General features: G+C 38.0%; 1 protein-coding gene across 3 annotated transcripts in view; it reads right to left on the reverse strand.

Annotated features, from left to right (window-relative positions):
- nav3 (neuron navigator 3) overlaps positions 1–24,542 on the reverse strand; it is a 288,447-nt gene that overhangs the window by 262,689 nt on the left and 1,216 nt on the right. The gene's annotated exons all lie outside the window — the stretch shown is intronic.

Genomic DNA, 24,542 nt, shown 5'->3' on the forward strand with positions numbered 1-24,542 from the left:
AACTAAAAAGTAAGATTGTAATATATAGCAATATAGGTCACCGAAATAAATCTTGAAGGAATGCTCTTTTTTTAATAAAATGTAGGCCACTTGTTATTTTGTAATTGGACTCGGCTGACCTCAATTCGTTTCTATCAGGTAACAAAAAGCAATAGATAAGTGAACTGAATGTCTGAGAGCAAAAAAATGGTAAAATGACAAACAAAAGGGACAGATCTGCACTGTATGGATAGAGGTAAGGAGCAAGAGGAAGTCAACGTTAATGAGTTTCATCCCAGTCGTCCAGAAAGTGGATGGGCTCAAAGGAAAGGAGGGCACACTTGAGGCTGAAACATACTGTAGTAGGTCATGTCTACAAAATCCAAACCTGTATGCAGAGTGAACCGCTGTGGGATCAACCAGGTATTCTGCAGCCCGAGAAGATGACCCTCTATAATTGGAATGCCACTGTGGTGAGATTTGATTATAAGGGTGCTCCATTAATCAGCCACAATCACCTCCATCTTGAAAAATGGCTGCAGGCAGGGCTTGCTTTGCTAAAGCACTACTGGGAGTTTGATAGAGAGGGAAAGCATAGAAGTGGCTATGACAGTAGGGAACTGCAGGATGATTTCATTGCCTTTGCCTGAGTATGATTATAGCCCATTGTCTTGTTTGTGCATGCCCAGCCTTGATCGAGCACTCGTGCTCAATGAATCAGGGGGGAAGGGGATGTAGACACACACACACACACACACACACACACTCACTGGATGAGAGACGGCTGGCTTTCACGTGCTGCCAGACACAGTCTGGTGGACTCGAGTCAAACAGGGATGGGCAGTGCTTGTTGCCCAGGGTAACAGGGAGAGAGTGGCACATTAAGGCACAGGTTGGTGAGCATGGTGAAGGACACTGGCACAAAAGCACCATGTGCGGTGAAGTCTGTGCATTGATGGGAGAGGACGGACATCCGTTTGGCCAAGAAACTCAAAATGTTCAACCTCAAAATGTTTTAATATATTACATAATCAATTCTAAATTATGCAATAATTATCTTTATTTAAATAATCATTTACATCTACATACATTAATAAATAAACCAAAAACAGCATATTAGACTGATTTCTGAAGGATCATGCGACACTGAAGAGTGGAGAATTTAGCTTTGCCATCACATTTTAGATTTAAAAAATAAGTTTTAAAAATTGTAATATGTATTATGTCAGAAAATTACTGTATTTTTATTAGATAAATCCTTTATAAAGCCTTTATAAGCATTAAAACTCATTAACCTTGAAGTACCACCGTGAACTTCCTAGGAAGCAAATGCAAAAATGGTACAAGGAAATAAAAATTTTAAAATCGAAAACAAAAATAAACAGCCTTCCAATTGTTTTAAGTTTCTCACTCGAATTCACTCAAGTTTTCATCACAACCCCTGAAATAGTACCTGAGAAACACCATGTCGTAAATATGCTCCTGCCTCTCTAACAAAATTAAATGATTCCTCATGGGATATGATTTGACATTTCAACTGGCGGCGCTGCACAAAGCCAAAACCCCAATCTTGGTCTGGATCTGAGCACTCACAGTGCTCCTACAGGCACTTAACACAACCACAGAGCTGGTAGATGACAATCCTCATGATAAAAAAAAAGGTCATACACAAACTTTTGGCCTCTTTATTCCACCAGGCAAAACAGACGCGGCGTCAAGATGAAAGCATACAAATGCAAAAACGAACTGATTTGAAAGGCAAAGCAATTTATCAATATAAAAAACACTCAAGAGATGTGTAAAGGTCATGGTAAAAATAAATCTCTAAAGAATTGGGCTTGTTGTGAAATTTGAGTGCTTCCGTTATTCCGTTATTCTCGGTGGTGTGACTTCTTTAGCTATATTTGTTTTAAGTCGCATTTACAGGGATTGAATGCAGCGTGAAAGCTTCATGAATAAATATGATCTGTGCTTTTACACAACACTTAATTTATCACAATTTATCCTAACACGAAGACATTGCCGAGGCCCAGTACGATTTCCATCTGGTGGAATGATTTATTGTTTGGGTAGTTGGGAGAGCAAGGTTATAAAGAAGACAATAATAAAGAGGAGGAGAAAGAGAAAACATGAAAGAGTGACAGGCACGTTTGTAGACGCGGGTCACGGCACCAGATCTATCCAGGAGTAACTTCTGATGGGTGATGCTCTCAAATCTCATAGGGATAATACAATCCATGACTTCATCAATCAATTCCAGCCCAAGACTGACTGTCTCTTGGCATCTGAGCTTTTTGTTGTCCTTTGACCCTTTGCATCCAATTACATCACTGTTGTAGTCCCCAAGTTGCATAGATCAGAGCAACACACACTGGGGAATGTCTAGCTCCAGTCATGCAGCACGCACTACAGGCTCCAATCACAGGCCAGTGTCAGTGATGTGGCGCTGTGATAATGCTTTGTTTGCACACAGTGGCATTGTTGCACGGTGCTTGTTGCACAGAAAACGACAGTGACTGGTATCAGATACAAATCACCTCTAGCTGTGACTGACAGGGTGTTTGTTTAAATGAAAGTATGATCTCATTGGCAAATTGGACATTATCATAAGTGTTGACCTCAGACATGGACAGCAGTTTTCCAATTAAGACTAATGAAACTGAAGCCACTGCCTTGGTTTGCCCACACATTTTGATGCAAATATTATGCTGTGGTGCTCATGTGGGCAATGTGAGTTTGAATCTGCCTTGCGATGCTTCCGGATTACATTTCCCCTTCTTTTCCCCAATATTTTCCTATGTTCTCACCACTATTTTGATTAAAAAGTGGCAAAAAGCTAAGAATGAAATAAAAAAGACCAGATAATTACAGCATCAATTTCCATAGACCAGTTGAACAACAGCTAAAACAAGTTACACTTTATTTTTAAGTGTCCTGTTAATTACATAAAAATGTATGAAATAATATTAATTAACAACATGTACTTACTGTATAATCAGGGTTAGGGTTTGGTTTAGTTGCTTGTAATGACACATAATTTACTGTTATTACAATAAGTACATGTAAGATGTGTAATAGGGACACTAAAATAACATGTTGTCCTGAAATTCCTGGATGAATCAATGGAAATCAATGGAAAATGAGGGAAATGGTAATGGATGTCATGCAGTGGATGAAACACGCCACCAATGGATTACACGGAGCTGAGCATGAAGAGGATCAAACGTGACCTCTCGCTTCTCATGCACCTTTAATAATGAGCTAGCGTAATGGCCCAACACTCTGGTATCTGAGAAGGACAGAGATGCTTGAAATCTTTCATTGTGAATTTCTGAGTTGCTCTATGAGAACCGTAGCCGGAGGCTTACTATGAATGCATATGATCAGTGTCCGAAATTCATCTGTATTCAAAGACATCCATGCACCTGCCCTCTTCCTTTCTATCTAACACTCATGTATTTTTTATGTTTCCGCAGAAATGGTATACAAACACAAAAAAAGAAGAAGCCTTCCTGTCCTGCCTGTGAAACCCTTACCATACTGCCCACGACACAACATCCAGATACATCAACCCACAGCAAATAAATAATTGTGTGCTGCCAATCAACAGTCACTTCATTGTAATGTTCCTTTTGTTGGGGCAGGATAGAATACATCTCAATGCCCTGTGAAACAACAATAGATATCAGGCTTGTGTTGGGCATGTTTGTACTGAAGGGTAGTGTCGGTGAGCATACAATATAATACTACATACTATTGTTGATAAACAACTTGGTCAGCACAACATCAAATAGGACAGAAAAATCTGCATCAGAAAAATGTTTTAATTTTAATTGCATCTCCTTTAATGCAGAAACCCTTTTTTTTACCCAAGTTTACCATCAAAAATCATGGACTTTGATATAACCTCAAACATTTCTTATATAATTCTTCCAAGCTATATGTCACATTCTTATCAAATTCTATGATAGCGATTATATGATTCTTTTTACTAATAGTGGTCTCATTTGTGTCCATTTGAAGAGTTCAGATGCAAAAGCCTCTAAATGCCATTTGAAATTTTCTTCTTTAATGATGAATTTTATCAAACCTGTATATTTAATTTCAGTAATTTCACTTAAATAACAATTAATAGGTAATTATCATTGCCATTTAAGTGAAATCACTGAACTTAAATATACAAGCTTTCTAGAAGAAAATTTCAAATGGCACTTAGAGGCTTTTGCATCTGAACTCTTCATTTGTTTTAGATTTTTAAGAGAGATATCTGAGAAAAAGTTGATAATTAAACGAAACAACTGATAATCAGCTGAGCTATGAAAGAACAACTTCAACACAAATGCATCAATTTCATCATTCTATGATAAATAGCAAAAAAAAAAAAAAAAAACATAAACTAAAAGCTAGGCTATTTTCCTCTCTCTCTCTCTCTTTGCTAAAAAAAACTTGGCAACCGAAGAAACATCCTAACAAAGTAAGGAAAGATGCGTACAGGCTTCAGGCATGTGAATGGGGATGTGCTATAAAAGCCTAAAACAAAAAGAAGCAAGAGGAACAAGTAAAAGAGAAGAGAGTGTGAATTTATTATCCACCCTAGATCAGGACTGATATATCGTAGAGATGGCTTCTTAACAGACTTTTTCTTTTTCTTCATCATGCTGCAGTTTTACTGAGGTTGCATGTTGCTCCAGGTCTGAGATTGTGCAAATTGTGGCAGCCAAAGAAAAAAAAATGTTGATGCTAATTGCACTGGCGGATCTTTAGAAGGACTCTGTGAAGAGGGCAGACAAACTTCATCAATTATGAAGTCAGACATTCCATCTTGTTGGCATGGGAGGCAATCAATTTCAAAGGTCCGTCAACATAAATATAAAAAAATCCATCGCTGAAAGACAGATGCAGAACGATCCATTCACTTTGGCCTTTTAATGAGCACCATTCAAGGACATTTGCTACGCTTTTGCGCCAAAGATTAGCACTGTTATTAAGAACTAAAAATGTAACAATGAGAAACTGAAGACAAAACTGAAAATTGTTTAAAATAATATTAATATCAAAACAGTTACTGCTTTTGAGAACTGCATTAACCATCAGGACAAAGAAAGTATATTTGGAATGAACTAACAACGTTTTAGCTATACGCTTGTCACACGTTTCATTGGCATACCAATGAAATGTCAAAAGTAAATTCACTCAAATCTTCAGTCCCTAAGGGGACATTTAGTACATCAATGACAGAGAGCACCAAAACAATGTGGCCTATATACAAACTAGGAAAAAAAAGGAAAACAGGAGACCCAAATACAAAGCAGGTACTGTAAGTGATGAATGACTTTAGCGTGTGGAGACAGGGCACACGCTAACAGCATCCACAACAGGAAGAGAAAAACCCATAGAAATAAACACCACCTGACAAAACGACACACATGAAGAATGGAGGTAGCAGGAAAGAGAGCAAATTGTCTCCAGCCAGCTGCCCTCAACAACACAGATTTGCAGGGAACTCCTTTGCATGCTTAGAGACTGCAATTTCTGGTTAGCATGCATGAGAAAAAACACTCAACGATTTCTCTCGCTTCAACATTGAGTTTCAATGAAAGTAAGGAAATGCATTGATTTGTTTCTTGCGTGTTTGCTTCATTTGATCTGTTTTACACACCAGCTCAGCCCTGTTAAAAACTAGCCATCCTGATGCCAACGGTCAATAAGCATTTCTTCTGACCAGTTAGGCCCTAGACCTTTACTAAAGTCGTTTTCGATCATCGCCACTGGGCCAACAGCCAATGAAGTTCTTCCCCACTGGAAAAAGGACATTGTATGCTTTGCACAGAAATGGGACCTTCTGACCAAACACTGAGGCATTAAACTTGAACTTTCGATATGTCTTCTTACATTTCACAACATATCATCTGTAATGTTAACCGTTGAGGTCTCTCAGAAGGCAAGTGAAATGTATAACTTGAGATTACCATTAATCAGATGCATTAAACAATGCATGATCATATGATTCGTTAGTGTTGTGAAGGTTCTTGAATGATATATTGCTGCTTTTCTTGCTCTTATATGTATACAACCTATAAAAGCGATACAATCATGTCCTTACATATAGTTAGACATGTCAATAACTATCTTGTAAAGACCTTAAAAGTAACAATTACTATTTGAATTGCTTATAAATCAGCCAAATCAGCCAAAAATCATAAATCAGCCAACGCCTTCTGTTCTTTAGTGGTGTGGTAGAGTTATAGTTTAATATCAATAGCTTAGTATTGTGGCTATTAGAGGTCCTTTCTAACATTGCTTCTAGATAGCTGAAATATTTTTTTTTTTAATTTGCCTGTTGCTAATAATTCCATATAAATACAATAAGCATTCCATAAGTACAAACATAATTCAATCAATTTTACTATATAACTAGTAACATCAGATTTAGATTATTCTAAACTACAATGAGGTTACGAGATTCAGTCAAAGATACATTCAGACATTTTCACATCTGTCTTTGCAGGAACCATCACTCTGCCAGCGCTGGTGAAAAAAAGATCTGCCAATAAGAATGCCTATAAATAGTCTAAAGAAACAGAACCGATATTAATTTCTTAGACAGAGGAATGAATAGATAGATCACATTAATCTGAAAATTAATTTAACTTTAACATGCATAAGGTTAGATGAATTTCAGATTAATGTGATGGAGACTAGACAGACATTGATTTGATTTAATCACCAAAGACGAGCTAAATGAAAGATGTCTCCCTTTTTCTGTGTTTAAACCACTAACAAGGCTCAAAATAGCCCCACACTCACACAGTAACATAATGAGGCTCCATACATGCAAAATGAAGCATTGAGAACTTTGTAAGTGTACAGACCGTTTAATAAGAAGATACTTTATGAAGACAGTACTCTACGCGTATACAGGCAGCAGCCATCTTAAAAAATAGTCTCGATAAGTCGATCCCCGAACGCCGCTCATACAGTTCAGAAGTTTGTTGAACTTCATAGAGTTCAGATCACTCAGCACGACGTTCGTGGTTTGACTTATCGAGACTATTTTTTAAGATGGCTCCTGTCTGTATACTCGAAGTGAACTGTCTTCATAAAGTATCTTCTTATTAAACGGTCTGTACACTTACAAAGTTCTCAATGCTTCGTTTTGTATGTATGGAGCCTCATTATGTTACTGCGTTAGTGTGGGGCTATTTTGAGCCTTGTTAGTGGTATAAACTAGCGATTTCTTTTTACTTAGTCAATGCCCCATTACTAGCATTATACGCTAAACAGTTTTTAGATATAAAACTCTTTACATTCGATTATCATGAAAACAAATCTCAGAGAGCGGTTGACTATGTACCGATGTTTTTATTAGACCAAAGGTTCATTGTTCGCCGGAGTTCTCCTTTAATGTACCGTCAGGAGCCACGAGCATTATATATTTTGATTTGCCTATATTTTTATTTTTAAAAATATAGGCACAATATATTTTTGTTTTTTGACTCTCAAAGTGACGGTAGCCATTATATAAATAGCCAAGGACCACAATTTCAGCTAAAAATCTTCTTTACTTTTCTACTGAAAAAGAAAAAAGACACCTACATTTTCGATGGCATCATCCAAAATGGGTCAGTATTTTTACAGCAAATTTTAATTTTTAAGTAAACGGTCCTTTTAATCTTTATGTAAAAAAAAAAAGACTGTATATATTTATCAAAAAGAGTTTTTACAAATATAAATTATTAATTCATAAATATCATTGCATTTTCTGTATCACATGACATCTACTGATGTCATAAAAAGCCTTGTCATAAAAAGGTCAAATTATTTGATATTCTAAGAGATTTAAGATGCTGTCACAATAGTAAAATTTGTGGAAACAACAGCTTTCTGTTGGTAAACGTGGTGAATCCGCCTGACAAACTAGAACCCATTATCATATCTGCATTGGGGAAATCTCTCACCCTCACACAAATGTCCTGAATGGATTCCTATTGAACTGACTAGATTTCGCTCACAAATATTTCCCAAACAGGGCTCGCACCTTTACTGACCTTGACATACAGTCATGAGGGTCTTCAGGGACCATCTTAATAATATTTCCTGTTTTAAGCTTATTTTTACCTCCATGTATCAGGAAAAAAGAGAAAGTACATTGAAAAAAATAACATATTTCTCAAGTGCCTAGTACAGGGCACCACAGTAACCAGACATCCCAGTCAGCAGATTGTATTAAAACGCCTGCTTCTTATCAAGGCCTGGCCTGACGATGACACTCCATAATAAGCCTCTGCAGGGACTGTCTGAGCTTCCTCAGAGACTCCCTGTGCTAGCGACAGTCTCTTTCTCTCTCATCAGAAAGCTGGTGTACTACCTAAGGTCTTAGAGGTTTGATGAATGGGATTATAGTGCCATCAAAGACTTCTGAGACATGGATCAAAGGATCTGAACAGGTTCATTCAATAATGAATAAAGTGCTAAAGCAAACAAAGAGAAACTCATATCAGACCAAAGAGAAACTCATCGTGCCCAACTTATCTGTCAAAACAAATGTCTTGTCGAAACTTGAACCATCTAAGTTCCATCAAATGAATTAATGGACAAGGTCCTTGACAGGAGTATCTTTCTTGACTTGACCCTCTGATGTCGATGTTTCAAATAGGTCTCAAAGCACCTATTAAAAAAGATGAGACACAATGGCCAATCTAACTTGGTAGGGTTGATGTGAGAGACTCATCCAGTGAGCATTGTATTGATCCAGAACTGTGAAGAGTCTATGGAGGTTTAACCTTTCATTTTATCCTCCTTGGACAAGATTAGGAATAAGCCCTGACCCGGTCTGATGGAAAACACTTTGGCCAATTCGCCTGGAGGGGTGTTATAAAAGGATGCCAATTTGGGGGGAGGCCAAACAGGGTTGACATGTGACATGTAAAAGCTTTCTCTCACCTGCTTCAACTATTCCCAGATGTGAACATGCAAAAATCCAATTAGCACGCTATTTCTGCAACGGCGGACATGTCGAGTTGTGTGTACTCTAAAAACTGGGTGAGTTCTTCTAAGGTCAGTTTTTTGTGCAACGATTTGTGTGGCCATACGCATGTTACCATGTATGGATGGATGCGTTGAAGTTATAAATCTAGACAAATAGACAGGCGGAAATTTCTGTCCTAGCCACAAACAATTGACTCTCACTGAGGCCACCAATTATGGAATTTCTTTTGGTTCGTAAGTCAATATCCTACTGTAAGATGGCCAATGGGTGTTAAGGCTGGAATTGCGCATGCCGATATAGATTACTGTTGAGTCAGCTTGGTTACGTGCAAAGACACCCTTGACCGGCCAAGAATTATGATACTAAGTGATTTGGCCTAAAAATTGTCTACTAAATTGGACTACTCACTACGAGACATTTATGACCGCGCTGCAGATGGTATACTGACTGTGTATGGTGTATTCTGAACCTGAATCATACCAGAAATACTGATGCTGACATACTAAGCACAAGCTACCAAGCTGAATACTTCAGTTCAATACGACTATGTAAGACTACGAAATTATTTAATATAACTATGTATTATCCTCTTGTGGTGCATTTTGCTGAGTTTAACCATCCTATTACTTCATTACTGTGTGTTAAATAGAAATCGAGAGAATACTCTCACCAAGAAGAGGTGGTGATTTGGATCGAATTGTACTGAAACAGGAGGCCTTTTGGATACATAAATTAAAAACTTTGCTATGACATGGTTTAGATTTAGATTTGTTTTGTTTTTTTGTGATTGGATGACCTAATTTATTTTTATTTGATTTAAACCCTTTTTTGTTAGTTTCAGATTGTGTTTGTAAATGTTGAGGTTTAGTTGCTGTTGAGACTTTTGTTAGAGTGTATAATTGTTAATTAAACTGTTCTCCATCTTGTAAGAAATTATACCTTGACAAAGGCTACTTGTTGTGCCGAAACGTAAGTAATAAATGTGCTTAAGAGAGAGTGCTTATTTTTCCCTTTAACTTGCACCTCATAAGGTGCGTGTTTGCTCTGTTGTTCGTTTGAGAACATACCGAGATAAACACATGACTCCATGACATCCCTTCTCAGAAGGAGCCAATAATCTGTAGCATTGAAAAGGTACAACAAAAACGACTTATTCTAAACTTTGTAGTTTAAATGGTTAGTACTTTTCTGCAACAATCAAGCAGTAAACAAATATAGAATTTTTCTCATTTTTGGTTTGTTTATTTACTGGAATCCAATCTCAATTGAGTTTGCAAGACATATGCATTAACCTTACTCTAAGGACCAAGAACTGATCTCCTTCAAATCCTAAAATAGGACATGACATTACCTTTCCCTGTCTATTTCTTTTCACTTTTTTACTATCTTACTCTCTCTCTCTACATAACACACACAAACATAATCACAAAACTAACATTGTTTCACGCTGGTCAATCACAAACCTAATGTTGTTTCAAGTTGCTAAGCAGAAATATTGACCACAGGCCTAGCAGTCTGCTTACTACACACAACGTATACATTGCAAGAATAAGACTGTCTTGAGTGAATAGGAAATTAAATGAGTGGCGTGGATTTGGTAGACATTGGTAGCATGTAAATAAGAGCTAACAATGCATTTACCCACAATCACCTCAACCTCTGGCCTTGGAGGCACCAACACGTGACACATTCAACATCATATGGGTGCAACTAGGGAGAGCTATTGATTCCCTGGGAAAATAATGTTCCAGAAACTAATCTCTGAGCTTTGCACTCTCCTAGTGTTTTCCCCCGTCCAATCAAACCTGAAATCCCAGCAAAGCACCAACCTGGGAAGAGCGATTTCTTTATTGGCAGATCTGAAATTCTTTCTCCATCCCCCCATCCCATCAGGAGACACCTGACGTGACATATGACACTCATGAGAGCTCACCCCCAGTCATCACCTCTGCGTGTTGCACTTGGCAGTAATTTGCCCATCCATCTATGCCACGGTGTCACTGCATAAATCAGTGGCTACAGTAGATTGGCAGTAGACATCGGCGAGTCATCTATGTTGTCGCCATGGCAATCAGCTTAGACCCTCAACACTACCCCATCCCCCAACTGGATACTCCTCATTGTGATTTATTGCAAGATGTATGTTGTATCCCACTTCCTTATTCACACTGTAAGGTCAGGCAGAGGTGTTTGACCCCGAGGTCCAATTGAAGGCTGTTTGGAATCGCTTCACCCAATACTAAAGTGATTAAGGTGTGCAAAAATGAATTTGATTGTATAGTGCTGTCCTTTTAACCATGACCTTTGTCTCGGCTGACAGACTCCATTCAGTTTGAAGCCATCGACTCTTGGAGTAACTCAAAAAAGGTCTCGCCAATTTCATCCTGACATTTATTGCAACAAGGTGCAGCTTTCGAGATTGGCTTAATAGTTTGGGTAATAAAGGCCAAAGCTTTTTCAAAAGAGTTTCATTATAAGCTCTGCTGCGGTCAGGGACAAAAACAGAGAATTGGTAGGTGAACCAATAGGGTTAAAGGCGAGGACTCCTCATGTTTTTGTGTGTTTGGGTAATAGACGGTATTTCAACAGGCAAGAAAAAAAAAAAAACATTGTGAATTGTCCCATGGGAAAATTAGGATGCTCAATATGCCCTGTCACTCCCTGGCAGCTCAGCTCAAATCTTGCCTATATGGTTGACTGGGTTTTTTTAATGAATTGTGAGCAACAGGGCCTGTTCAATGCAGCGATCCCCCAAAAAATCTAAACCAAGATAAACTAGTGCTGCAAATTCACAGAGCACAGTTAAAAATAAATAAATAAATAAAGGAGGGAGGGAGGGAGGGGAGACAAATAATGGCTTGGGAAAGAAATTATAGGAGAAAGCATGAGGCATTATTAGATAGATTCACTTCTATAATCATAATTGTTCTAAATCAAAATCCAAAAGGCATCCTGAACAAGAAGAAAATTGTATCATTAAGGACAAAAGCCCAGGAGAGGCCGAAACAAAAGAAACTGAATGTATGTCAGATCCACAAATAGCAATCAGAAGTCGCCAGAGGCAGCTATTGGTGAGACATGCCTGTTGTTGCGGAAGATGGGGGTACATCAAAAAGTAACCCCCCTCCGATGCTCGTTTACAGCTTGTTTTTACACTCAGGGGACTTTACTCTCCACTGAAATGTTAGGCAGAAGTGCATCATGCTGAACTGACTGTTCATGCTATTCTCTCATGGGTAAATACAACCCTATACCTCTGGATATGGCTCCAGTGTGGGATGAGACAGTGGAGGTAAGAATCATTGTAGAGTAAACCGAGAGAAAGACACGAGATGCAAATCCGGCATGGTGTGCGTGTAGGACAAATTGCTGGCCTTTTATCAGAGGATCTTGTGTCTGTTCTTTGCAACCACAGATTGTGTGAATCTATATGAAGCCTCAAAAGAAAAACCGAGACACATTACACAGTGTCTATACAGTTAACATGGCTAAGACGAGGGGAAATGAAAGCATTAAAATCACTGGAACCACCATGTTTGATGGGCATAATTTATGCAATACTCCAAATAAACAGTCCAATCAGTGAAGACAGATTATATGTGTCTGTTGTATAGGGCTGTCAAACGATTAATCGCGATTAATCGCATCCAAAATAAAAGTTTCTGTTTACATTATAATATATGTGGGTGTAATGTGTAAAATTAATTTATATATATATATATATATATATATATATAAAATACACACACATGCTTGTATATATTTAAGAAATATTTTCATGTATATAGATTTATATATAATTTATATTATATATAAACATAAATATGTTATACTTAAATAATATTTTTTTCTTAAATAGACATGATGTTTGTATATATATACAAAATAATTATACACAGTGCACCCACATATATTATGTAAACACATACTTTTATTTTGGATGCGATTAATCACGATTAATCGTTTGACAGCCCTAGTCTGTTGCAATATCCATGCATCCTTTTTTCTCCAACAACATCAGATTCTGTCGGCTGGGTGTCACGAGGGAGACATTAACCATATATTATTGTTGTTCAGACATCAAAGAGTCTGAGCTGCCAGAACACAAGGCCTGATGGGAAGCGGCGGGCATAAGGGAGAGGAAACCCTGAACCACATGGATTTCGGAGAGCCGCAAGAACACCGGTAGTGATTAACTGACGTCTAGTGGTGAAAATCCCTTCAAGAGATATTTAGAGCAGCTGGACGCAGCTAATGGAAGACGCGATACGCAGTGCAGCTTAAGATGTCCTTACCTCCTATCTGCTTGCGTGCAAAGACTACAAACATGCTGAGCCTGATTGCAATGTGTCTGACAATGGGCCAGGGGGCGTGTACAACCATTCAAAAAAGACACGTGAAATAGGATTGGCTAACATTTGGAATATAATAATTTGCTCCCTTTTTAAGAGTTACATTTTCGATTGGATTGACCGTGACGCACATGAAGTTATAATTTGAATTTGAATTGGAAAAACAGGAAGATGCTGTACTGAAATATGAATAATAAATAAATAAAATTAAATACATACAAATTAATTACAAATTACTACTGGTGAAATTTCTGGTGTAATATCTAATATTTTTATTAGTACCACATAAGGTACACTTACAGAACAGTGAAATCCTTTGCAACTGTTTTCATTTCATTTTAATTCTACTTCCTTAACTTCAAATAACAATGCAGAGATAGACTATGTCATACATTTGACTTTTTTTAATAACAGTTTTAAATTGAAACAATTAGAAGAGTAACAGTGAAATTAATCCAATCAATGCGTTGCTTTTGAAATCCCTTTATATAACCTTGCCAAAAGACTCCCTGGGTAGCTCTGAACATTAGAGAGAAAATACAGGCTCTCTCTGCAGTGAAATTCAACACACCTCTCACCCCACTACAGCGGGGACACTTTACATGTTATCTGTGGTTCTCTGTGAGCATCTCTCTGGAGGGGCACCTTGATACCATTGGCCTACATTCCCCATGACAGATTCAAAGGCGTTCAGACCTAAACTTTGAAGTGAGGACTATGTGCGAGTTTATTCGTGCTGGGGTAAATCAGCGAGGGCCTTCTTTTTTAGGGGCTTGAGGTAGGGTTGTGCCGATAGACGATAGTATCGTGTATCGACGATAGTCTGACATATCGCCGATGGCAGATGCCTTTGACGATATCAATACGATAATTGGCTCGTTTTATCATAATGCATTAAATTATTATTATTAGGCTATTGTTATTATTATAAAGCTAGTATTGTTATTAAATGAATATTAGGAACTACAATTAATTTGCTTTGCCCTAAATTTACAACGACATCACCTTAACAATTGCAACAACACACTTTATGTTTATTACACACTTTTCACACTTTATGAGAATGTTTTTAAAACAGACTAAAAAACATCCCACATTAAAATTTAATTGCAAGGTGATCCATTCACAAATTATCAAGTGTGCTCGTTTTAACAGACGCAAAATTCAATTTCCTACAGATCCAAGATGAAAAAGGCATCGTTGTTCGTCTTTGTTTCCGTAACACATTAACAAAACGTTTAATGACACTAACACTAAAAACAATACAATTACTAAATAGTATTAATAATAATATCACTAAAATAGTATTATAGTTACCGTTCGTCGTCTCTGAGGGAACGCGGCGTTAATGCAGATGCCGAAAGCAGTCCGTTTTTACTTTCACTTTCAGAGATTGAGCGCGTTTACATGCGACGACGTTCTTAACCTGATTATGTTGAATAAACTTGACAATGCATGTGGTCATGTAAACGTTTCCTTTATCAGAGTCAAGTCATAAGTATAAGTATAAACCGATCGACTCAGCTAGACGTTTGGCCCTTGCTCTTGTTTCTATCGGCATTTAAGACACATTAACCCGCGTACTTCGTGCTTACTGAAGTGCGCAGAGAGCGCACTGGTAGGGGGGCACATATCGCAAACTCCGACTTTTTCTGACCCAAGAAATTATTAAAACGTGTTTTCATCTCGTGCAGTAATAGACCCTAGTCAAAATGCTGCATGTAACGGCATGAGGATAGGCTAATGTGTCCGTAAATTTCCCGTTGACAAACAAAAGGATTAGGATCTCTTTTTTTTACCTCACTATACCAGGAAAGACCTGATCCTATTAATAAACACTCCACCTTTGCTAGCAAAATAGAAAAAATATTCTCGTATATAAAACGAAGTAGGCTAATAAAACAAGCAAATTTATGAGTAGGCTAAATAATCAAGTTAATAATCAAATAAGTTAGCCCCGCCCCCTCACGATAATATCGTGTATCGCCGATCTCACAGGCTGACGATAGGACGATATGAAAATGGAGCATATCGCCCAACACTAGCTTGAGGTGGATGAAAGCATCACAGACTATGATGATCTATGAAGGAGCGGTGATGTATCTACCTGTGCAATGCAACTGCAGACACCACTGAGTGAGGAGGATGAGCCAGTCTGTAGGTGATGTAATTGACTGGAACGAATATGACATCAGGAGCAACACATTCGCAGAGCCTCTCAAGGTCTTACATCAGAGGCCGGCAAATCATATATTACGATTACGGAATGATGACAAGACCAAAGCGAATCTGCAGGCTTATGCCCCGTAGTCAGGTCAGCCTTGGGGAGTCATTGTAATGCAATAGGCTGCAGATGTTGTATAAAAGAAAACCAGAGGATAGAGATGACATGGGGAGGAGATAAATGGAAGCACACCAGAAGATAATAACACACCATGTGGCTTTGGCTTTACTGACGTCCCTTTTTCCGAGTCCTGACATGGGACTGTTTTTATGCCACTCCGAAGCAGCGGTAACAGGATTGATGGTCAAAGAAAATGTTATTCATTGGAAACTCATTGAAAGGCATGACCACTTCCCATTTTGATAACTCTACAGAAGATTACTCTTTAAACAGAGTGAGAAAACATATGGCTTGAGGTCTAAAGAAACACGTGTGTATTATTGACATACAAGTGCTCAATTTTAAATATCTGGGTTTTTGTTTTGTTTTTTTTACCACATAAAGCACATTTAGGTTACCTGATACAATTTCTTAACAGTATAACCATATTTGAGAAATGTGTAATAAGTTTTGTAGGGATGATACAACAAGCAATAAATTATTCAATTCGAACAAAAATGTTCAGTTCGCAGTAAGCTCAATACACAATAACTATTTCATCCCTGTAGTTCCTATTAATATTTAAACTCAAATAACATCATTTCATCCCAATAACACAGTTTGAGGTTGAATCCATTGTCTCCTGCCATATGAGCAGACACATTAACATTAAGAACTCCCAACTGTGGGTTATTTAGCACAAATAGAGTCAAATTCAGGAGTGTTTTGATGAATGTCTTCACATTGTAACATGCGCAGGGATGGAGAAAATTCAGAATTTTAGAATTGATTTATTGCGTTTGGATTTGAAGTGACATGAAATTTTAATTTGATTGGTATGAATCAGAATTTGCAGAATTTTGCATGGATGGATGGGGCATTCGCAGTTTAATTCACAAACAATGCTGTGCACGCATAGAAGAGGTGCTGAAATTTTAATAAAGCCTATGAATTATAAAACTGTTTGAACATCTGATATCTTCATGTTGCAGCTTTGTGTCATCATTGTTGATCATCAATATTTGTGTATCGTTTACTACAGCAGGTGTCTTTTAGAGAGAGCTCAGCCTTTGATTTTGCACTTCATATTTTCTCTTACAGGTCTACAATAGGCACATTAGCAGCTATTACCAATAAGCTCAATGAACACAAACAGAACATTTACTGCTATTTTGCACACTTACAGAAGCACAAGCTCCTCTAATGCTCTCAAACCCCAGGGCAAGAAAAAACACCCATTTTCCTGTTCTGAGAGGGGATGAGTCCGTGGAAATGAGGGGAATTACTCATGTTCCCTATCAATGTACCACGATCGCCTGAAACATACGCATAAACACACATCCAAATGACAACAGGCGCCTTGCAGCCCCCATTAAACGCATCCTATCCCAAAATGGGCCTGCCACTATTCCGCCAACAGCAACTGCGGCTGGGCAAACATGACAGAGGTCGGGAAAAATTGCTAGCCTGTTTTTCGCTGCCAGATGAAGGCTATGGATCACTCACAAACACTCTCAGGGAGTGAAAACAGGGCGAGGGAAAGAGTGACAGGCAGCAGAAAAGTATTTTCCGAGTCATCGCTGCCTTCCCCCAGCAGGCAAATTGGGCACAGAGGAATGGGCCATTCCCAGAACAACTTAATCAGAGAAGTGTTTTAGAAGATGCATTACTTGCAGCATTTCCAGGTTTACAAACCTGATACCAACCTACTAATTGTAAACCATGATATAAATCATTCCCACTGTGACATGCAACTCGTTCAGTAGGGTTCAAAAGTACAGTCAGAATTGAAAAGCTTGGATTAGAGGTATGCGATATATATCGTCTGTGATAATATCGTTATTGTTGTTTTAACAATGTGCCATTTGACATTATCGAGTATAGCCTATCCCTCACACACACCCAGAGAGTGTACGTGCGGGTGCGCATTTAGACTGTATGCTTTCACTGCGTGATTTAAAAAAAGTTAAAGGGATTCTCCACCCAAAAATGAAAATGCTGTCATCATTTACTCACCCTCAAGTTGTTGCCAACCTGTATCTGCTGAATACAAAGGAAGATATTATGAAGAACGATTGGAATCAAACAGTTGTTTGGCACCATTGACTTCCAAAGTAGAAAAAAAAATACTATGCAAGTCAATGGTGCCAAAGTTCTACAAAATATCTTCCTTTGTGTTTAGCAGGAGAGAGAAACTCATACAGGTTTGCAACAACTTGAGGGTGAGTAAATGACGACAGAATTTTTCTTTTTGGGTGGAGTATCCCTTTAATATAAAGTGACTTACATTTTAGACAGTGGTACAAACCAATAGCTAACAAATTGTCAAAGTGTGTATGTATGTACATTTTACATTAAAACTTTTCACTAAGATTGTTATGCTGATTGATGCAATGAAAAAGCTGCAAAAAAATAAAATCTCAAAAAATGTTTACTAGAAGTCTCAGACTTTTGAACCTCACTGAATATTTCTAGCTGTATCCACCTTTTTACCAAGCAAACGATAAGCACCACCATGATTCATTCTAACGTACATTTATATGCCGTCCTTTTCCGTTTTCCATACAAACTCATTGTTAACTTATAGTAAAAAGAGTAACTGAATTAATTTTGAACATTATTAAAAAATGTAAATGAGCGCAGGGTTGTACTGTTACTGGCTGCCACAACAACAGCAATAAACTAAAGAAATTCCTGGAAAGTATGTGTTTTGACCAGCATTTCTGAAAAGAATGTCCATATATGACATATATGGCGCTAAGACATGAGAAAACAAGCATTGCCTACATTGCCTTACAATACTTCCTATAAATGCACTCTTTATCAATTTGAGGGCCAATTTTTTCTGAATTTTTTTCTGAAGATCTGAATGTTCACTGCAATCATCTTTTTCAAAGGTTTAAAGACATCATAGCCGAATCACTATTTAGGAATAAGATCGCATGGGTGTTTGAATCGAGATGGCAATCTTTGAATGATCAATCGTGCAGCTATAATGAATCCTAAATGACATTCTCTTAAATATTACAGCTTCTGACAGGACAACATCCCTGAAACCACACATCGACACACTGTAGAGATTCACCCACTCAAACCTCATCGTAACATTACTAGAGAATAACCCAGAGGTCACCATAAAAGTGAAAGCATTAACCCTGGTAAAGTCTTGGCTTGCTCAAAGGTTGAACTTTATCCAACGGTCATGTGTTCCAAGAGCTTTAGATCTGTGACAGGATGCTTACCTCCTTCTCTTCAGTAAATTCACACTTTTTCCCCCACCTCCTGCAATAATCCGCACGCCTGCCATGCTGGCATAAATAAATGCCCTCTCATGAATTCTGCATGCCTGCAGCTACCAGAAAACTAATGACATTCATTACACCACACTCGGTTTGTCAGGCTGCGTGTGTGCAAGTGTGTAGGAGGATGATGTAAAATGTTTTCAGATTCACATCGAATTGAGTGTTAAATACTAAAAGGAGGCAGGCGTTGTTTTGCACCGCAAAGTGAACCATGAAGCCAATGAGCTGACCATTTGTGCATGTTCCAGTCTGCTCTCTCCATCCAGTGGGTGAATCTCCTACGTTTCACACAAAAAAGGGGGAAAATCTGCAGAGCATCAAAATTGTGGTGAGGAGACTGTAATGGAAAGCATTGCTTTCAACCGCCCACTTTAAAGTAAAAAACACGTAGACATGTAAGTCCCCAACCATGGCAGAAGATCAGACTCACTGCAAGAACGAGCATTGCATGAGCTGGGATGCCCGAGAGAAAAAGGGGGAATGATGAAGAGACATGAAAGAAAGCAAAGGATTTGAGCGGAACATCACAAAACAGGGGAGGTCCTCCATTATTGTTTATTAGTGTAATTGGCCAATTAATGCTACAGCAAGTTGCAGCTTTGAGGCGTCTGAAGGGCTGGCATAAAAACCTTATTGGCAGGGACCCAGTAAGCTGAAAAAAGAGGGAGATGTTGCTGTGCATGTTCAGTGTCTTCGCCTGTTGTGGTTCGTGCAAACTTCTGAAAGCAAATAGTTTGTAATGACTTAAGATCTTGCTAAAGGTCATTATGGCAGATAAATCGATTCTGTGTGTTTTTAGCAGACACCAGAGTTTGTCTAATTCTTTGGCGAACAAATAGACCTGAGAACAAGTTTTTAAACAAGCCTCACAAAGTTTAGACAAGCATGAGAAAGAACAACTCAACAGTGCTGAATCTAGAACTTCATTAGTTTGTGGTCAGTGAGATTTTCCTTTGTTTTTTGAAATAAGTGTCTCATGCTCACCAAGGATGTATTTATTTGATCAGAAATACAGTACAACTATAATTTTGTGAAATATTATTACCGTTTAAAATAGCTATTTTTCAGAATTCTTTGACGAAAAGAAAGTTAAAATATAGATGCAAGCAGCAACTAGCGGTGACAAGTGCAAGCAGATGACAGGATATGCCAACATGACTGAAGGTGTCAGACCAACTGGAACAAGGAGCAATTAAAGACATTTTAAGAGGTTTTTCGGAAAATGGCTGACGTATGTAATCAAGTACAGGGAACGGAGACTTGTCGTCTGGGATTCAACAACATGACAACGTGACAAATGTAATATGTCCCAATTACATTTATACACACATTAAACTTTCACATTCGAGAACAAACTTTTATAATAGTTGCAAATGTATGCAATTTCAGACGAAGCCTTTGTAATTATTTTGTTTTTGCTGCTATAGTGATATGATATCTAAGATTAATAATAATATGGGCAATACTAAAGGCTTGATATCTTCAGTTTACCTTTAAGCTCCAAAGGCAACTAAAAATGCAACTTTTCATCCCTCGCCATAATGAAGTGGTGACTTGCAATTTGCTCCCCAGAGCTTTACTAATTAAGGTGAGTTTTCTATGAAGATTTTTCAAGGAAGAGATGATTTTCCCCACCGTGAGTTTGATTAAGAAGGTTTCTGTGTTAATGTTGTTAACGTATTTAAACCATTAACATTAATGACAAGCAAATGGGCACTTTGTCATTCAAATCATTTGATCCATTTAAAACCACACAATGGCATGGCGCATATCTTGGCTCATAATGCTTTAATTTACTATGAAAACCTCACACTACGCTCCATTGATACAGCATTACTGAATATGACGGATAATGACTCATTTTCCAAACGCTTTTTCTGAATATAGGCCTGTTTTCTCAATTATCTTGTTTAATAAACCAATAAACTGTGGGTTACCCCGTGTTCAACATAAGGAGAAAAGAATATAGTTGTGATATTAAAGACATTAAGATGGTAGACAGAAACAAATCAAATGAGCAAATGTAGACAGAGAGATCAGGAGGGAGTCGGGGGGGGGGAGCAGATGCTCTTTTTGGCCTGCTGGGATAATCCTCTGCTAAAATCCATTCAGTGATTTATGTTTGATAAAAAACCCACAAATTCAACTGCCATCGCCACTGAATGCAGGATAATTTGAAACGAATTACATTTATCCCTTTGAATAAATGATCCAAAACCCTCTTTGAGGAATCTAACTTCACTGCTGCTATGACAACAACACAAAAGCTAGTTAAAAATGCATTGCTATCATGGTTTTAAGGCTGAAAAGTCATTGTACATAGAGTTTTTAACCCACCAAGTAACAGAGAAAGCCACAAAACAGCCATTACACAAAACATGCCTCTTTTACATGCAGAATTTTATGATACAATGGATGCCACAACGATTGTTAGTGAAGAAAATAAATTATTTTTCTTCAGCATTTCTTGGATTCCGTCCACACCAATTCCTATTCACTCTCTCACACTCACACACAAGCAGAAATAACAATCAGTACGGGTCCCTAGACTCAGCACTGTGAGGTGGAAAAAGCCCAAGTCTAATTCTCTCGTAATAGCACACAAAGAAAAACACATACGAGGAAAAAATCTTGGTGCCACAAACACACACACACCATCAAACTGACACCTAAATGGAGCAGATTGGATTCTGGCTGCACCTCTACGATAAAGAAAGACAGGCTGATTGTCTATGTTATTTGCCATTGGTTAATTAAAGCCTTTCAGCGTCAAAGCTAACAGGACAGCAAGCTCTAATTGAAATGAATCTGGCTGTAGAAGGTCTTTGATGATAAATATTAAAACCTCAGGAACTTATGGCTGCCATATTTAATGAAAAGTGAACGAAGGGGCATTGTGAGTCATAGGCTATATGCAGAGTTATGATTATTACATCAGTGCTTTAGATTTACAGCCAAGACCTCCTTTACAGTTGTTTGAGGACAATATCTGTTATGAGGCTGTACAAAAAAAATATTTATATTATTTGAAAATGATGCCTAACTATTATCTCTCCATTGTGTCTGCTTCAGCAGTAGCCTAATGAGTTCATTAAAACATGGAGAAATCTTATGATGTCAACCCATGTTTAGTCTCTATTTTCCTGCTAACAGAAATGAAGGAGAATTAAGGGATCCAACTGGAGCATCGCCGGAATGTGCTTCCCAGTCTTTTCACCGCAACTTTGCATTCAGATGGGAGTGGAGAATGAAGGGAAATGGCATGTAGTTTAACATTCAGCTCAATGTGCTGTCATAAATAAAATGTATTATTATTATTATTATTTTTATAACTATAGCACTCTTTTCTTAGTCTGCTCTGGAGTCCTTTGCTTTCCACATGACCTGCTGGAATTTATGAGCGCTACACCTGCAGTAAGGAAAGCAAATATGGACTATATTGCGGTTTTTCACAGTTGCCAAGTCCACTTAAACAGCTAAAGCATACATTATATATAGGCTATATGCACGATTAATCGTTAAAAGGTCACGATCTTGATTCAAATACCCACGTGATCTCATTCTTAAATGTACATTAAACCTTTGACAAAATCACAACAAGCTATGATATATCTTGAGGGAAAACTCAAATCTCAAATTTATTTCTCTAGGAAAAACTCAAATCGCGCGTTCGTTCGTACTTCCTGTTTCATTTTCTCATTGGCGAGACTAATTCAAAGCAGAGAAAGAGTTACCTTTCTTCGTTATGACATAATAACGAGGAATTTCAAGATCAGCGCGTCTGAGCTGCAGAGAAGAGAAAGATAGCCAAAGCTCGGGTTTACACCGATTGAAAATCTAGACACGAGGGGACCAAATACAAGCTAGGGGAACTAATATTAATGTTAAAAAACCTCAGACAGTGAAAATTTCATGTCAGGAGATTGTGATGTCTGTTAGAAATTTTTTAAAAAATCGCTAATATATATAGATACTCAGGTTTAAAACACGTTCAAAAGGTTAAATGGTATGAGTCAATAGGTGTAATATTCCAAGCACATAATTCAAATAATAACAGCCTGATTACGACTGGAGAGTCTCCAGAAATCCATGGATGTCTAAAAACCAAAGTAACAACCAAAAATACCGCAGTTGTATAGATGGATTGAGACTGCAGAGCAGAGATAAAAAGAAAGGAAGTAGTTAGACACCTTTTTTCCCCTTATTTCCTCTATTTCTTCCACTCAGAGACAGTGTTGGCTGCAGTAACAGACAAGTGCAGGAAAGAATGCCTATTTGTCATGACAACCTAATTCACAGGCATTTGAGAGTCGCTTCACAAGCCATCAGTGTCAGAACACGCTCTGCCTTTAACAGATCCAACTGAAAAAACTCGGCCTTCCTTGATCTCTCTCCTCATCCCTTTCTCTTTCTCTCCATCTAAGTCTCTCATTCTATCCATAACTGTCACAATGCCCAAAAAACAATTTCTTTTTCCAAATTGCTTCTAATGAAACCGAAAGTAAAAAGGACATGCACATTTAAATATACTTTCTTTCTCTTCTGCAAAAATTGACAAAAAAAAAACATTGATGCTCATGTTGCCTTGAACTGACTAGGAAATAAAAATCACACCCCATGTGTGCATATACCAACTTCACTACTATAAAGTGTGGACATGTGATGCCGTAAGTCACATGACAACCCCAACAAGGCGGATGTGCAGTAGAATGTCCAAATATTCATGTACACATTCATATAACATACTTTTCAACTGTCAAAACCCAAGTTGTCCATTACATTTCAAAAGTAAAGGTGAATGGGGAACAAGTTCTCTCATTTTTCATCAAATGCAGTAAATATTCACATACATTTGCAACTATGTTCCGTAACTTAAGCCAATTGGCTATTTAAAAAGACAGCAGCCCCACCACAAAATCATCGCTGGTAGAGAAAATGACTCTGAGTGCTATAACTGAGGAAAAACATGGAACATAAAGAATCACAGAAAGAGAAAAAGGAGCTAGGGTCTCTGCAGATGGAGATGGGAGGAGAAAGGCTTGAGGAGATTGAGGGATGATCTGTGAGCAGAGAAGAGGAGAAAAGCGGAGTCCTTCAGGGTCCACTGCACCGCTAGTGAAAGTGGCCACCGGTTCAAATTAGAAACCATGTGGTGACAAGTGTGAGAAAATCTCATTAACTCTCCATCCGCCCAGAGAACTGATTCATCTGTCTTTGGTTCCTTTCGGCAAGCCCGGATTACAGCGATTCTCCCGTGTGCCATTCAGCACTTGAGTTCGTTTACAGTAGTGCAGGATACAGGACGCTTTGGCAAGAGGAAGTGGATTGGGACCAAACATGTGTGTGAATAACATAATCATGCAGCGCGACATCAAATGTCTTGTCTTTCATGACCGTGAAATCAGGAGACGATTAAGAAATGAGCAAAAGGCAATTAGTTGAAATCCGTGTAATTCAACAGCATTCACTGCATGGATGGTATCTGTCAAAAATAAGCCCCTTAATCGTAATCCATTCGTAGACTACAGATATTATGACATGGATCCCTCATTATAAAGGATTTTTAATGGCAGCCAAAACTATCAAACGTGCCACAC

This window comes from Pimephales promelas, chromosome 24 (genome assembly GCF_988280905.1).
Source record: "Pimephales promelas chromosome 24, fPimPro1.hap1.1, whole genome shotgun sequence".
In the NCBI taxonomy this organism is placed as follows: Eukaryota; Metazoa; Chordata; class Actinopteri; order Cypriniformes; family Leuciscidae; genus Pimephales; species Pimephales promelas.